Raw genomic sequence first — 13293 nt, forward strand, 5'->3', positions numbered from 1 at the left:
TGTCTCTCCCCATGCTGCTGCACATACACGGCATCCAAACGGAAGATAAAGGCAGAGCAGGGGAAAACAAACTCCACAGCAGGGAGAGCTTTATCCAGGGAGATAAAACCGTGGAATAAAGCGGCGACGGAGAGATATAGAAGAAGTTTAAGAGATGGAAAGAGAGGGGGGAAAGAGAGGAAGGAGCAGAAGAGGAAAACGAGGGGGAAGGGGATGGAAATGCGAGTGGGAGAAGCAGAGACGGAGAGGAAACCGAAAGCAGAGAAGGAGAGAGAAGAGGCAGACCAGGGGTTGGTGGGATGGGCGAGCAAGCAAGACATAGAAACTGAGAAATGTGTGTGTGTGTGTGTGTGTGTGTGTGTGTGTGTGTGTGTGTGTGTGTGTGTGTGTGTGTTGCTCTGTGTCGCAGCTGAAGCATGAATCTCCTTGCTCCATTTCACACTCTGTAGGTCCTGACGCATCGGCCCACACATGCACACACACACACACACACACACACACACACACACACACACACACACACACATAAACACACATTTCTCAATCATGCACATAGATAAACAAAAATCTGCAGTCTAAACTAAAAGTCCTGCAGCTTTTGCCCTCGACTCTTGCAGGCTCCTTTGGATCCCTGCTTTCGATCGATTACACTGGATGCAAGAAATAGGAAAGAAAAAGTCCGCTCCAAAACATGCAGATAATTTTTAAAACTGCTCTGATATGCAGCATTTAACTCGATATCTCTTCGCAGAGACTTCACCAATGACCATCTGATAGTCAGTCGGAGAAGCCCAGCGGTGAGTCAGGTCGAGAAGCAGCTGATACCGAAACTAAAAAGGGAATTATAAGACATCACTTTACAACAGGATGTACCGAGCGGAAGGCTTCATAATTTGGCTCCGGTGGTACAGTATCTTTCTAACGGACAGATGCATGCTTTGAGATATTTGTCTCTGAGATTCCAGCATTCAGCCCGGTACAATAAAGAGGGAATACCAGTCTGACTCTGGCAATGAAAAATGACATTTAAAGTGTCTATTGAGAGAAAAAAATCCTGATCATTTTGGATAATCGTCTGAGGTGACTGCATGACAGATATCTGAAAACATGAGGAAATAAACCTATAATAGGATTTTACCGACATTATTCTTGAAATGTCCGATACTGTATATTGCCCTAACAGTGACCCCAATGCCAACTTATTTATTTAATTTATTTTGTTCATTTTATGTTTCAGATTAGAAGTTGTTATTGTGTGTTACCATTTTATTTGAAGGAGCTGCTTGACAGTTGAACCTGGGTTCACTTTCTGCTGACATTCAGGCTGTTAGCCTAGCTTAGCAAGAGACGGGATGCTAGCTTCACTGAACCGTCACACACTTGTGAATGGCTCAATTATTATCACATGTGGTGTTTATGGAACCCTCACTCTAAGAAATATCTGTGTATTAACATTTGTATGGCTGTATTTTTTAACAGAAATTGTCCATAGAATGTGATTCACAGTTGTATTTCTGTTTATTTACATTTCGAATTGCATTACGGGACCTTTATCTGTGCTCCGACAACTTTTGGCGGCCTTGGAGGCGAAAGCGACACAATTCCATTCGTCTGCATTTCAAGCAGTAAGTTATTGGATTAGCCAGCATCAAAGGTGGAAAAAAAAAAGCATTGAATGCATCAAAAGTATAACAGATCACAGGACAAAGTCCGGGTAATGAGCTGCCAGAACTTTATCTGTTCTTTTACGGATTTATTTCTTAGAGTGTGACGGTGAGCATCTCTAAAGCGCTGTCGTCACGGTGGGGTTACCATGTTTGTTACAGTCTATTGTCATCTCTATTGACCTGCTGAGCATGCTAACACGTGCTAACACCACCTGGGGCTCCACAGAGATACTGGACTGTTTCATAAGCAGTCATTGGACAAAGACAGCTATTGTCCCCAGCTTGGTCGGCACAGAAACTATCACGGGGCACGCATGCTCTCCACTGAATGAAGGAAGACCATGTCACTTTTGCTTAAGGGTGGCTTCTTCAGCCACAAGCAGCATTCGTGGGATAATGCTAATTGCTAAAAGATACTGTAGTGTAAACAGGACGCGTACTGAGTCAGTCATGTCAGTTACACAGCGATAGCTATATAAAGTTAGCTAACGTGAGCTAACTGACATCGGCCACTATAAGCTTCTGCTCAGACAGATCAAGCGAGGCTGTAGCAGGACATCCCCCCCCCCCGATAGGACTGAAGTGAGCGAAGGGGCATTTTTGTCTCAGTCATGAATTACATTTTTTCACTGTATGAGGAAGAAGGTATTAAGAGGTCTTTCAAAAGGACAGACGGCTTTAAGTCTGTTAACATGAGAGAATGAAAAGACGTGGTCAGACAGGAACCTCTGTCATTTTGGAGATGAACCACACTTCCTGGTTAAAAACCTTCATCACTTATTATATTATAGTTATTATATTGGTCAAGAACTCTGAAAGACCATCAATAACCATCTTTATGTTCAGTTTGAAGCAGCAGTGTCTTTTGTTAAACTGTGACATAACGTGTGATGTCTCGTCTATTATTACACCCAATTCCCATATGAGATTATTATAACTGTCTCATTGGTGTTCACTCTGACTGGGATCCATTTAATATCTAGTGGATGGATTGTTGGGGACATCTTGGAGCTTCCTCTCGGACCCCCCCCCCCCCCCAAGGGACTCCTGGCCTCTTTGTGAACCACTTCACTGCATCCCACATCAACTGATGTTTCCCATGTTCCTGCACAGTGATCTTGTCTCCAGCTGAATGTTTTTTCTCCAGCCGACGCGGATGCACGCGCTTGTCACCGCCGGCGCGCGTTGCCATGGTTACCCTGGTCTCGCCAAAGGTTTGCTGCACCCTGGGTGATCCCCAAATGGTAAATGGAGCTGAATGATCATCGGAAATCTGATTCTTTTCAATACACCAACACCTGGTGAGGGTGCGCCGGCCATTTTGATGCTTTTTTTTCCTTCCTCCCCTGCTTGACTGATTGACTGAGCACCCCCCCCCCTCCTCCCCCCTCCCCCGCCTCTTATCCCGGCAGGTGCCTGGCTGAATGGGACATCATCGCCACGGAGATTGAGGCAATGACACTCGCGCGCACACACACACACACACAGACACACAGAGTTACAGACTGGGAAATGAGAGTGGCTTTCAATGCTGCGGATGCTCAGTCTGACTGGATGGAAAGTTGTCTGTCGCCGGGCGTATTGAGCTGTCACTCGAAGGGAACTCTGCTCACATGGACGGTCTCTCTCTTCCTCTCTCATTCTGTCAGACGTAAACCTTTCCTTTGGGTAATTCCAAAGTAAAGCCAGGAGACAAGCAGCCGCAGGTGGACATAAATGTACTCCATTTAAAGACGCTGACCAAGGCTGAACCCCCCCACACACACACACACACAAAAATACACACACACACACACACACACACACACACACACACACACACACACACACAAAAAACACACAAAAAAAAAAAAAAAAAAACTTTTTCTGTCAAGCATGTCAGTGTACAGTGCCAGAGTGAGGGAGTCAAATCACCACAGGGCTCCCCCCCTCCCCTCTCATGTCGGTGTGTGGTCCTTTTGGTCCTGTGCTTTCTGCCTGTCGGAGTGTTGGAGTCCACTCTCTCACACACACACACACACAAATCTACGTAAATAGAGACGGATGGTCGATTGGTTTAACGCTGTGTAGGTGACACACTCTGTCTCTCTGGGGCCATATATGGGGCCCCGCATTAACTATTTCTGTTTCTGATCATTGGTTGACATGTTGCCCTGCTGAATGTGCCCCGAGGGGAAGACTCCATGCCTCTGCTGTGTTCACCTGTGAATAATAAAATAAATGTACGAGCTGACATTTCCTTACCTAGACTCCTAGTGTGCCTCTTCTTCTCTAAAGACTTCTTAGAGATTTAGCGTTGAACAGTAAGGAGCTGAGCTCTGAATTCAGCACAAAAGGTGTGCAGCTGATGCTGTGAAAAGTATTTAAGAAGAAACTTTGGTCGCACATTATTTTCCGGTACGTTAAAAAGACGTAATAAGCCATACTTTGTATCATATTAGACCAAAGCTCTAGAAATAGAAAGAGAGAGAAAAAAAAGTTATACCCTTATTAAAGGCCAAACGCCTAAATTCAGCTGTAAGCATGTACAGTATTAGTATAACATATATGTCCTACAAACACCACGGGACTCCGGAGCGCCTCCAGGCATGAGAGACTGAAGTTGAGGCAGATGTGACGACGTGGTTTGACATTACCAGTACCTTTTTTCTAATAAGCACCGCTATTTGGTCTCTAAATAGAGTGTAATTTGGTATAATATATTGTCTAGATATAGCATATTTTGAGTTTAATACGGAAATATATGCGTTTCTAGTTACAGCATAATTTAGGTGAATAGTTTCTTATTAGCGTCTAACTCTGTTCGTTTTCTGTCTAATACAATATGATACAACTTTCATTGTCAGCCAGGGCTGAAATTATTTTTGCATCCCTGGGTAGTTCATATAAGAACGAGGACATAGACATACATACAGACATACTGTACATAAGGTGAATAACACCAAAGGAAGTAAGGAAACAAAGCCTACATGTATAACAACAGAAAATGACATGAGCATACACACAGACAAGGTCTTGGAGACTTGTAACCCTGAATAAATCCTGCACTGGATTTAATGTAGCTGGTTTAACAATAGGATAGATTGATGTATGAAAGAGTTTTTAAGTCTGTTGAAATTGAAAGAACGAACTCTAAAGCGTCAGTTTGAAGACCAAATCATTTCTTATTTTGGTCTAATTTGATATGGAGTAAGGCTTATTATATCTTATTTCTGTACTAATGACAGCATAATTTAGGCATTTGGCCTTTAATTATGGTACAACTGTTCATTTCCTGTATAAGAAAATGGACATTATTTCTAATTTTGGTCTAATTTGATACACGGTACAGCTTTTTTATGTACTGGAAAATAAAGTGTGACCGAAACTTAATTATTCGTCACATACGATCGTACAGTACAATGTAGTGAAATGTAATCTCTGCATTTAACCCTATACTTAGCATTAGGAGCAGTGGACAGCTACATACAGCGTCCGGGGTTCAGTGTCTTGCTCAGGGACACTTTGACATGTGGCCAGGTGAGGCCGGGATCGAACCACCAATCTTGGGGTTGAGGGCCTCTGATCCACAGCCACCCGGTTAATCACGCACCCCACTGGACTTATTTTCATAACACATGATCAGTGTGAAATTCTAATTAGGATAAACAGGAAATCATGCTTTGATGTCTATATGAAAACAAACTTGTACAAACGTGTCTTTATTAAGTACTAATAAATAAAAAGTAATCATATATTCACCCCCTTCGAGTCAGTTTGAGAGCACTTGTCTTGCTCACTCAACTCAAGGTCCTCTTACTATTTCTTCATACTTCAGCTGGAAGAGTTCAGCTGTCATGGAGCAATCTTGGATATAGTTTTATCGACAAAACAATCTCGACTCAAGCAGTCTAGTTTAAAACAAAAACAAAAATTTTTAGAATCGATGCAGCAGAATAAGAGATATAGTCTTTTTTTCCCCCCACACATTTCTCTTGTCAAAGCCTTTGTCTAATAAAACTGGACTACATTTGGACGAACCGGCATATTAATGACTTTATGCATCATGCTGTTTCTGCCTCTTTTCCATGCTACAGAGTTAGTGTGGGTTTAAAGGTGAGACACCAACACAGATATGGAGGATTATAATCTCTGCCTACTTTCCCAGATGAGTGTGTACAGAGACATCCCGATACAAGGTAGGTATAATAATGGGCAGGGACTGAGGTATGTCAACTTGACATACCTCAGTCCAATTGAGCACCTCTTTTACTGAGGAATCCTACACTGAAGGCAAACATATGACGGCACCTGCTGACAGGGCTGGACTGGGGTAAAAAAAAAAACAGCCCTGGACTTTTGAAACCCAGACCAGCCCACCACAATCAGCCGGACACCATCCGTCCTTGCACCCTCCCCTTCAACACATGTTCGTACCAGCAGGGTTTAAATAAGAACCATTTACCAGCCAAATGCTGGTAGAATATGCAAGTGGCTGGCAGATTTACTTCAGTCACCAGCCAAAAAAAACAATAGTAATGCCGAGTGAAGTGAAAATAAATTAATAAATGGCGGCATGCGATTAATGCGATTAAACAAAATGAACACATTATGCTGGGCCCTTAATCGTGTTGCGATTAACGTTTTAATGCTGACAGCCCTAGTTATAGTGCAATGTCGATCAATCAGAAAGCTCTAGTATTATATTTGCAAGTGCCTTAGCTTGCTAATACATAACTAACATTAGCATACTAACAGCTAACTTGTCCTCTCTGGTAGACAAAGGGTGCTAAAATAATCGTTTGACATCCTTAAAGCTCGTGTTTTTAGCTAGCTACCTGCACTTTGTGGAGTTGTTTTCCCCGCCGGTGGGGGTGGGCTCTTTCTCTACGGTAGGTTGGCGGTAGGATGTGATTTGCCAGTGTTCAGATGAGAGACAAACCAGTGGGCCAATCAAATGATCCCTCCTCTCTCTCTGTGCAGCACATGCAGCCCACACAAATAGAGCGGCCCACCGCGAAATCTCCCGGTACTCCCAATGGCCAATCCATGCCTGCCTGCTGATGTCTCTACAGACCGATATCTGCATATGAATGCAGATACATTTCAAATAAAAGCTAAAAAAAAAGGAAAAGCTAAATTGTTGTCAGACGATAGCCGCTAAGTTCTGAGATTGCATATGGGCCAATGCAGATTCTGCATTGGTATGCAGCTATCTGTTCATATTGTTATCACTGGCCTAACTGAGTCGGGTTGCTGAACTTTAACAATGCATATGTCACTTAAAGCTCTGTATGAACGGTTTCATGTGAAAAGCTTGTATCTCCAAATTGTGGTGATTTTACTGCTTGCACATGAGCTAGAAAACGATTGTTTCTGGGAAAACAGCTCAGCCCTATGAACATGATGTGTTAAAACAGTTTTTTTCTGCATTGGCTGAAAAGCAGAAAACATGTAGATACAAGGACTTCAGCGAACATAAGCGATATATTACACCTGTGGGATAATGAGATTGATGCACTAACTGTTGCTTTGAACATGTTGGTGCATACAGATGGACGACGACGAGGAGTAAACATTGCTATGCATCCGAAAGAGTCTGCGTTAATCAAGTCTCCTAACGGAGGAGTGATATTCACACTCGCTGGGAGTGTGTGTGTGGGGGCATTTGCTCGAACATATGGCTATAGTAATAAGCATGCACATACAAAATGATGCACTCGTACTACATGCAGGGATCGCTATAATTTGAATCGACTTTCAGGCAGATTGATTTTCCTTCAGGCAGTAGTTTTAAGTACAGGACAGATTGCAGCCTGCAAAAATGGCCTGATACAGCAAGATCCAAGCCCCAGTAACAATACCTTCATTCCCGCACTCAGCTCACTAAAACGTCTGCTTCTGAGAAACTGAGGAAAACACTGCGGAGCTGTTCTTGCAACTTCATTCCACTGCTGTGAAATATTTGTCCTGCAGCATCTATTTACCGGCTAAAACCTGCATGATAATATTGGCCTGGCGTAGTAAACACAAAATATGCTAAAATTGTATGGGCTATGTGTTAAATTCTGTCTGCTTGCCTTCTCGTCATCCTGCTTGCCAGTCAAACTGTGATGAGAATGAGTCCACGGGTGTTTTTAATAGAGCCTGTCAGTGTGGGACTGATGAGAACACACTGATATCTGAAAACTCATTTAATGTTGGCACAAAGGAAAACAAGCGCGCGTGCACACACACACACACACACACACACACATACACACACGCACCCACGCACACACAGACACACACAAACACACTCACACCCACACAAACATTGCTATACTAGTACTTATGTGTATTGTATATATATATATATATATATATATATATATATATATATATATATATATATATAAGCTTCCATAAACGTTTTCCACAGAATTGGGACAGGCAGGAAAAAATACAGTTTTTTACAATCACTTTGCTACTAATTTCAGAACCTTGACGTAATTTTTCAAAACTCTAGACACAAAACTCACAACGGTCATCACTTGTAACACAGGCTATCCAATGTTCAAAACATTACATCATTCATTCATATCTTTAAATAAATCTTGCACTTACACAGTCATTGGTTCAAAAAACTAATTGATTGTGAAATACCATTGAAACGTTACTTTAGATCACCAACACACAAGCTATCCATAGTTCCACTGGGTCATCGTTCATACAATCATTAAATATTGTAGTACAAAATAGGGGATACATGTTTCATTATGGTACTACATGTAAATACATCCCTGTAAAAGTACTGCAGTAGTAAAGAGAATACTACAGGCACAGTGGAATCATTGAACAAAATCTGAAATGTATTGATGAAAAACAATACAGTACTATCACAACATAGGTTGATTTGAATCAAAGAAAAAATAAATAGGAAATAGGAAATAGAAAAGAAAAGACAGTACTTTAAAACATCAAATGCAGTGTTCCTCAACTTGCTTGTACTTTACAGTTTTTTCCGATTGCTAAACGACAGTGGGCACAACTGGAGTCACGTGTGCAAAACTCTAACTACAGTCTGCACAGCAGCAGTTCATGTGGACCAAACTCTAGTTCATTTTTCATTGCTTGAACACATTTTTCAAAACTCTACACACTTATCCCATGACTTTAACCACAACGTGCACAACACTGTAGATTTACAGCACTTTGTTCAAATGCTAACACACTGCTGTCAGAACTGTAAACCACACATTCAAAACAGAATAGATTTCAGTCTGGTGCCTATCAAACACTGCTGATTGCAATTTTAGCTGAAAGCCTAAGCAGGTGTCTTGTTTTAGACTAGTTAGTGAACATATATGGTATTTATACAGAGAAAGCTCAGAAAGTCTTTTTTTGTATACAAACGCCAAATAAGAATGAAACAATTCTACACTGTACTGTTTGAGAGAAACAGGTAAAAGAGCAAAGATACCAATATGTTCAGGTAAGATGTCTGAGGTTATGTACACAGCTATAAAAAAAAGTGAAAAACACAATATCTTTACAATAGTAAAACTGCATTCTTACTGTTTTTCAGAAAGTAATGAAGGTGAAAGCAATAGAAACACCACATTCATTTGTATTTAGAGATGATGCAGACATCCAATGTGATGAAGAGAACTTGCCACATGATGCTGGAGAGAGGCAGGATTAGTCACACTATTCGTTGGTACTGTTATGTACCTTTAGTTTTTTTTCCCCAGTAATTCCATAAATTACTAGAGACAAAATACTTTATTGAAGAAAACTGCTGATTTTCATTCCTTCTTGTTTACCTTATGTAAAAATTGGTATGCTATACAATCTATATTTTTTTCCTTAAATAAACTGTTGAGTAGTGTCAAGTCACTCAAATTGTTTAAACTGTAAAGATGAAAAAGTTTGTAATTTCTGTATTGGTGTTTGATCATAGTGTTTTTACCCTCAGTGTGTTCTGAGTGACAGTGTGTGTTATCTCAGTGAGGCCTGTGCATAGTGTTTGAGACGTGTGTTAAGAGTTGTGTTGCTTTGAATGAGTTTTGCAGGAGATGTGAACTGTTTAGCTCAGGTGACTGTTGGTAGTGCAGACTGTAGTTAGAGTTTTGCACATGTGACTCCAGTTGTGCCCACTGTCGTTTAGCAATTGAATAAAACTGTAACACACGTCTCAAAACAGGCTCAGTGCAGCCAAACACTATGCACAATCCTCACTGAGATAACACACACTGTCACTCAGAACACACTGAGGGTAAAAACACTAGCATCAAACACCAATACAGAAATTACTAACTTTTTCATCTTTACAGTTTGAACAATTTGAGTGACTTGACACTACTCAACAGTTTATTTAAGGAAAAAATATAGATTGTATAGCATACCAATTTTTACATAAGGTAAACAAGAAGGAATGAAAATCAGCAGTTTTCTTCAATAAAGGATTTTGTCTCTAGTAATTTATGGAATTACTGGGGAAAAAAAACTAAAGGTACATACGTAACAGTACCAAAGAATAGTGTGACTAATCCTGCCTCTCTCCAGCATCACGTGGCAAGTTTTCTTCATCACATTGGATGTCTTCATCATCTCTAAATAGAAATGAATGTGGTGTTTCTATTGCTTTCACCTCCATTACTTTCTGAAAAACAGTAAGAACGCAGTTTTACTATTGTAAAGATATAGTATTTTTCACTTTTTTTATAGCTGTGTATATAACCTCAGACATCTTACCTGGACATATTGGTATCTTTGCTCTTTTACCTGTTTCTCTCAAACAGTACAGTGTATAATTGTTTCATTCTTATTTGGTGTTTTTATTACAAAAAAGGCTTTCTGAGCTTTCTCTGTATAAATACAGTATATGTTCACTAACTAGTCTAAAACAAGACACCTGCTTAGGCTTTCAGCTAAAATTGCAATCAGCAGTGTTTGATAGGCACCAGACTGAAATCTATTCTGTTTTGAATGTGTGGTTAACAGTTTTGACAGCAGTGTGTTAGCATTTGAACAAAGTTCTGTAGATCTACAGTGTTGTGCACGTTGTGGTTAAAGTCATGGGATAAGTGTTTAGAGTTTTGAAAACTGTGTTCAAGCAATGAAAAATGAACTAGAGTTTGGTCCACGTGAACTGCTGCTGTGCAGACTGTAGTTAGCGTTTTGCAGATGTGACTCCAGTTGTGCCCACTGTCGTTTAGCAATCGAAAAAAACTGTACAAAGCAAAACAAAGAAGTGATTACTGTATTCTACATCTTTATCAACTCTGTCTTGTGGATTTGGCATCAGGTTCTCATCTACATCGCAATTAGCCAAACATTCAGGCATGGCGAACAATGTATATATATATATATATATATATATATATATATATATAAAGTATATATCTCAATCATCAGTAACGAGTTGGCAGAATTGGACGAGCAATTCCTAGGGTCTGCATGTATACAGTGCAGTACTGTCAATACTGTAAATAGTCTCAAAGATGGTAGATGGGATCATAAAAACCAGGGTTCAAAATGACTTAGGACTCTTGGGGGGTCCCCTAAAATGTAATTATAAAAAATACTGAAGATTACCTTGCTACACTATATACTGCAGGCAAAATTATATTGACATATTTTGAAGGTGGGATAATGGTCTTGGGATGTTTTTCATGGTTTGGGCTAGTCCCAGTATTGTAGTGGTGTCTGGAGAAGTGGATTGGCTATAATCTAACAGGTCACCCTCTAATTCTGGAGCAACAAAGTTACAGCACCTTATATAAATCCCTGACATGATAAAGTGGATAACAGGTCATTCTTTCCTTGAGCAAGGAAGTTAACTAAGTTACCTAAATCCACCAGGTGTACTCATTATGGCAGCACCATGCACCTTCAAAGGGTTTGATCAAATACAAATGGCATTTCTCATCCCTTATGTTAATGGAAATTTGTAAAACAACTAGCCGCTGGATTGAATAATAATGATGTCTATAAAGACTGTACCTACATTAGATGGTTTACTTTGTTTTAAAGTAGTCAATCTATAACCTGAACTAAAATCTTTAGGGACACGTTTAAAAAAAAAAAGGTAAGATATTCTAACATGACTGAAAGCCATTAAAATGACAATAATCCAATAGTAACCACATTATTCAAAATCAACATGTTAAGTGACCAGGCACATATTTTATTTATTTGTTAACAACTTCATCAGGTTAGTGTTAACTGGGGTTGGAGAGAAGACCTACAGAACAGTAGCTCTCCAGGAGCAGGACTGGGCCTAAGCTGAGCTTGATTTGGCTGGGCTGGGCTGGGCTGCTATGAGCTGGCCTTTTTAACTGTATTCTATAGTGCAAAATATTGTTTTAATTACTATTATTATGGTAAAACATTTGGCTATATTAAATTAATTTTAATGAAGACACCTGTGGACAATTGACCAATATATCTACAATTTCACCCAACAACCAAACAGTAGTATATTACAGTAAAGGTGGTACATGGGACCATAGAAACAGTGTCTGATAAACAGTAGTACAGTACAGTAAAGATGGTACATGGGAGCATAGAAACAGTGTCTGATAAACAGTAGTACATTACATTAAAGTATGATGATGAAATATTACATCCATAGATCACGTAGTCTAAATGGTTCATGCTCCACACTAACTGGTGACAATGAATCTCGTTATCTTGAAATTTTCATGAGCTAAACATGAAATATTGTTTGTCTGTTTCCATACAACTAGTCATTACAGTTTTTTACAATCACTTTGGCACTAATTTCAGAACCTTGACGTCATTTTTCAAAACTCTAGACACAAAACTCACAACCAATGATCAAAATACACTTTTTTTAATTGCTCAGATACAATACACATAAACCTAAGATCATTTGTTCATTTAACAAAGATCACCTGTTCAATATGACACAACTTAACATCAAAGTACTACTATTTCAAAAAGCAATTCACACATTACATTTCAGATGATTGTCTATTCATTCCATTACAATCATCTAACTATCAATTGATACAACTACTCAAAATGATAAGTAACTGTTGCATTACTCTCAATGCATAGTTGTATGGAAACAGACAAACAATATTCCATGTTTAGATCATGAAAGTTTCAAGATAACGAGATTCATTGTCACCAGTTAGTGTGGAGCATGAACCAATTAGACTACATGATCTATGGATGTAATATTTCATCATCCTTCTTTACTGTAATGTATTACTGTTTATCAGACACTGTTTCTATGCTCCCATGTACCATCTTTGAGACTATTTACAGTATTGACAGTACTGCACTGTATGCATGCAGACCCTAGGAATTGCTCGTCCAATTCTGCCAACTCATTACTGATGATTGAGATATATACTTTATATAATATATATATATATATATATATATATATATATATATATATATATACTCATACCACATTGTTTTTTCCAAGATGTTTGGCTAATTGCGATGTAGATGACAACCTGTGGCCAAATCCACAAGACAGAGTTGATAAAGATGTAGAATACAGTAATCCCTTCTTTGTTTTGCTTTTTAAAGTACAAGCAAGTTGAGGAACACTGCATGTTATGTTTTAAAGTACTGTCTTTTCTTTTCTTTTCTATTTCCTATTTATTTTTGCTTTGATTCAAAT

This window comes from Perca fluviatilis, chromosome 10 (assembly GCF_010015445.1).
Source record: "Perca fluviatilis chromosome 10, GENO_Pfluv_1.0, whole genome shotgun sequence".
Taxonomy (NCBI): Eukaryota; Metazoa; Chordata; class Actinopteri; order Perciformes; family Percidae; genus Perca; species Perca fluviatilis.